This window comes from Python bivittatus, unplaced genomic scaffold (genome assembly GCF_059951505.1).
Source record: "Python bivittatus isolate LINGU-HERP-01145 unplaced genomic scaffold, Pbiv_v1 ctg000410_np1212, whole genome shotgun sequence".
Taxonomy (NCBI): domain Eukaryota; kingdom Metazoa; phylum Chordata; class Lepidosauria; order Squamata; family Pythonidae; genus Python; species Python bivittatus.
The window spans coordinates 10,260,081-10,265,532 of record NW_028277067.1 but is presented as its reverse complement, the minus strand read 5'-3'; positions in this window follow the sequence as shown (position 1 = coordinate 10,265,532).

Sequence of the window (5,452 nt, the reverse complement as noted above, 5' to 3'; positions counted from 1 at the left end):
CATTTTCAGTTTCAGTTTCTTACATTGTTCTGTTTCCCCCAAAGAATGAAAACCTTGCAATGGGGTGTGTGATGGCTACTCAGTTCAGCTGGGAGAAGACCATCTTGCTACAGGCCACCTCTTTAATTTTTTCAAAGTTGATCACAAGCATCTATTGTTTATTAGAAAGGTGGTAATAGATGGAGGTTATACATGAACAGCAACAAGAACAAACAAATTTGGAAATCTGCTTAAGACTCTGAGATGACAAAGGGAAAATGTGTAGTAAAAGTCTTGTCAGGAAGCACCCAGATTTGCTAGAATAGTATTCCAAAATGCAGTGTTCAATCTCCAATTTCAAAATGGTGTTTGAAGAGATCTGCAATTTGGCATGATTCTCCACTTGTTCGTGATTCCTTAGAGGGCTGGAAGAAGAGTTACAGTTTTTAAAAAGAAGCTATACTTAGACCAAATGTAGCAGTAGGATAAATGTGAAACATCAAACCAGGTATACTGATTTAAGAGCACTTTCAGACAACTAGCCTTTCTTTCTATTGCCCAGGACTTCTAAATGCATAAATAAAACCAAGCAGGGTAGATAGTCCATTCTCACTACATAAGATCACTAGCATGTCATGGGACCAAGCTTGTTCATTTATTTGTTAGATTTACATCCTGCCTTTTGTTCAGGAGCTCAGGATGGCAAGCATAGCACTCCTTCCTCCATTTTTTTCAACAACAATCCTATGAGGTAGGTTGGGCTTAGAGAAAGGTAATGAATCTATAGATATCATAGAGCATCAGTCAGCCTGGCGTAGAAATGTTTCAGCCCACCTAGTCATTGCTGACCAGTGAAAAGTTTCTCATCTCCACCTCTCATTTCACACCAAACCACAGATTCTTCGAAAGCAAAACAAAACACAACTGTAAACCCTTGTTGGCTCACCATGACGGCTACCCTCTGTCGTGACCAGTCAGTATTTGGACTCCTTGACACAGCTATGCAATCTCTTTGCCAGGGCAGTTATCGGGCTGGGAAGTGAGGGGAGCCAGCTATCCCCTGGGATGGCTCTGCAGAATGTCCTGTGCAAGATGAACATTTCAAATTGCTTCTCTTCTGTCCTGAGACTTGCTCCAAAATGGGAATTTGCAAAACCTTAGGATTATAGCAGGAAGAGAGTTGGGCAGAGCACTGCAGGGAGTACACAGTGATGGCATCAATCGATCAGTATGGGGCTTGATTCAATTTCATGTTGCAAAGCACCCAGTTCTGGAACAGCCCTCTGCACCAACATTTTACCATTTATGTTAGTATTTTTGCATTGCTACCTCTAAAACTGCTATAAATTGTCAGCTCTGTGTTCTTAGCCTGACCTCTTCTGGAATAAAATAACATTGCAGTCCCATAATATTCATCCCTCATTATTTCCAGTTTATTCGTATAACAGTGATATCCTTGCTTTCATAAAGGATCTGTGCCTTCATAGATTGGTCTACACCAGCTTTCCCCAGTCCAGCTCTTTGAAATGTGTTGGATTTCAAGATCCTAGGATTGTAGAGTTGGAAATGAATACAACAACTATCCAGTCCAACCCTCTAGAGGGAAACTGTTTAAACCTAACCTGTAATGGTTATACCGGTTAGAATTACAGGATAAAAAAAGTAGTTGGCTAATATTTTTACTAGGATCAATCAAATTAATACAAAAATATGTGTGGGGTTTTGCACTCTCCAGAACATGTCATCAAAAAAAACAGCTGGTGGGCACAAGGTTAGAGAAGGCTGCTTTACACCAGAGTGACCAACATTGTTGAGGTGTCTTTCTCTTTGGGAAATAAACATGCTAATGCTGGACAGGGCCAAAACAAACTGTGTATTGGTCTAGAAGCAAAAATAGAGGGGGGTTAGGGTATCTGTTCTTTTTCTTTCTGACACTCCATTTTTCCTCTCTCATCCTTTCTCTGGTTTCTTTTTCCTTCCCAAGCACCTGGAAGGGACAGATTATTCTTACTAGTATTCTGTGCATGTCATCCTTGCAACAGGGGTTCCGATTAGGCTGAGGATGGCCCAAAAATAGGTCAAAGGTTGCAAAAAGCCCTTGAACCCCTGGTTGAAATCCTATGTTCTGTGTAAAAAGTCGGCAACAATGGCCACTTCATTAAACGTTTATATATAGTATGGATTTATGTCCACCCTTATGCTGTCCAGACATAATACAGAACATTTGTGTGAGCTCTGATGCTTAGCTGTTTGGGGCTGGACTACTGGTTTTGTAATTTCAGTTGAAGTGGTTTCTAGGCAAAATAGGTTGCGGCACAACACTCTGAAAGTCATGATTGTTGACAAACAGTTTATTGAACCATATCTCCCCCCCCCACCCCTGGACAAATTATCTGGGGCCAGGGCAATTGCTCCCACTGCCCTCTTAAAAGGACACTAGCCCCATCTTTAACTGAAACTGAGAGACAAAAAATAAGCATTTAAAATCCCCATCATGTTATTTATACTGTATATAGTATGGATTTATGTCCACCCTTCAATATAAATATTTCCAGGCCAGATTTTATACATATATTGTATATAAATATTACATTCATAAAGGTGAAATAGAGCAAAATATGAAATTGGTTTGAAAATTACCCTTGTTAAAATCATCTCAAGTGTTATGACTCCAGGCAAATAAAAAATCTGAATCAGGCACCCAGAAAACATCAACGTGCCTTCCAAAGACAGTTTCCTTAGAGAAAGCGTTCCCTAAGAGACAGAAGGATGTTAAATGAGAAGGTCCTCCTTCTAGCTCAGTGTTTTTCAACCTTGGCAACTTGAAAACGTGTGTCTTCAAGTTGCCAAGGTTGAGAAATGCTGTTCTAGCTGCTTTGTGCTTCACTTTAGATGTTGAAAGGAAAAAGACGAAGACCCCCAAATTACATCTGTTGTGTAAGTTCTGTGTGTCAGATTACAGTTAAGGATCTAGCTAGCAGCGCTGCTTCTCTGTACTTTATGTCATGCACTGCAAACAATTACATTGGGTTGCCAAGCTGAGTAGAGAAGTAGTGAGAGTTGCCTTCAAAGGATGATATGGCCTCCAAACCTATACTCAGCCCATTACTCTAGCAGCTCTATCATTTTGGCTCAGCACTAAGCATCCAAGACCTAGAAGAATTCTCGTTTGCAAAATACATCCAGGCTGGGATGTTGCTTGAGGATCCTGTATCCAAGAGCCCTCAGAATCCTAAGTCAGCAGCGAACATAGCATTCCTCTTGCCCAAATTACAGGGAACTATATTTAAATCACTGTTTCCACCCATACCCCCCACCATGCTATAGGCCTTGATTTCAGAAAGTCTGTAAATTATGCAGAAAATATTCCCCTGTCCCCTGAATTTGATACATTTTTATCATGCTTAAATATTTTTCTTCCCAGGCCTACCCCATGCAGTATGGAGCTTCACTTTTGTTGTTTTTATAGGCCTTTCTGCTTTTTTATAGCATGAATGAGTGGATCTTGCATAAAAAATGGGCAGAGTTTTGATCACACCATCACGATTGCCATCTTGACTTTTTTGACAACACCCTGATACAGAGGAAGAAAAGGAATCTTAGATGTATATGATTATAGAGTCAACATCTGCATTTGTTTTTATATCATCTGGGGTTTAATTTATAGCAAAAACAGGTGCTGGGACAAAAAAGCCTTTCTGGAAGCAGTACTCCTTCCCCCAGATGTTAAAGGCACTATATTTTGTAGGTTCTCTTCTCCAGTTGAACCTGAACTTTTGAAAATATGTCATATATTAGACATTTACCAACCTGGCATCCAGCAGATGCATTGGAATTGCTGTCTAGAATACCCAGTGATTATGCCGGCTGGGATCTATGGGAATAGCAATACCAATACATGTAGAGAACATTAGGTTGGGGAACACTAATTTGTCTGGAGCATATTCAAATTTAGAACTGCATTATTTCTGGCACAATCTTATGGCGATTGTGAGGGTATCTTAAGGACTTCAGGATAGATCAGATTTTGCTGTCCAATGACAGGGAAGAAGTCCAAGTCAACAAGAGAAGCCAATCCCAGATGTCCTCCTCCCAGCCTCAATGGCAGCCTTTCCTATTTGGACACCCTTCCAGATGTGTGGGCTTCAACTCCAAGGATTCTTAACACTGGCCATGCTAGCTGGAGAATTCTGGAAGCTAATTTACACATCTGGAGGGCACTCAGGTTGGGGAAGGATGCTCTGTAGAAACATCCTTCTTTTTCTCTGTTTGAACTCTGTTGTTGAAAGTATGATTGACCTGCCTGTTGATCAGATTATTATTTTTTAAATATTATTATTTAAAATGCAGATTAGTTTCTTCTCTACACAGGATGGAGTATCTCTTCTGTGCCTGCTGTAAAGCACATTGGAATTTAATTTTGATGACATGTGGGATGTAAATGGCACGCTCCAAAGATACATGCTTGCTAGAGCCAAGCACATCTTGCTCTGGAAAAATTGATTAAGGAGGAAAAGACAGACTAGCTGCACAATGTATTTTGATTAGCAGCGTGAAGAGCTATCCATCTGGAAGCACACAAAGGGCCTTTCTCCACTGCCGAGTGAAACTGCTATCCAGCCATCCTTGAATTGGCAGACAATTATACTGGCATGAAATTTGCTATCGGATCTCTATCCTCTGTAGTGCCTCTGTTTGAAGTCACTGAATCACCTGACTTCCCTCCAAGATAATGGGTGACAAAGACAAACCTTGACAATCACCTTGGGTGGCGGTTGAATAAGGCAAAAATACTACTTTAACATCAGCCCAGCCAAGGATAACTTGTCTTATTTCATGGGCTTGGCTTGAGATGAAGACAAAGCCATGCAGAGGGCGGGATGGGAGGGGATATTGGAGCATGTTTAGGGCAGGGTCAGGTACGAGGAACAGCCTGAAGAAAATGTTTTTCCCCTTTCAAAAGCACTGGATTGTTTGTACACAAATTTAAGCAGATTTTAACCAATAGAAGCTTTAAAACTGGAAAAGGTCCCCTCCCCCCCTTTATTCTTCTAGGTGTATTTTTTCAGTCTTTCTGAGGAAATCTTGGGGGATTAACCATCTTAAACAAAACCCAATGTGCCACTCTTTATCTCTTAATGAGAAGGGAGAATACTGGCAACATTTTTGGCCACAGTCCAAGAGGATATCTGCTGGCAGACACCAGTTGCTGAGAGACCTGCAGTATCCAATAGTCCCTTATTCATTCTTGCTAGGAATTTGGGATTTTTTTTTTAATGGATTAATACCACCAATTCACTTGCTGGTGCATTAAATGAGTAGACCAGTCTTTTTCAACCATGGCCACTTGAAGACGTGTGGACTACAACTCCCAGAATTCTTGGAGTTGAAGTCCACACATCTTCAAGTGACCAAGATTGAAAAAACACTACAGTAGACTCAGATTAAAGTCTGGGGAGGATTTTTTCTGTTT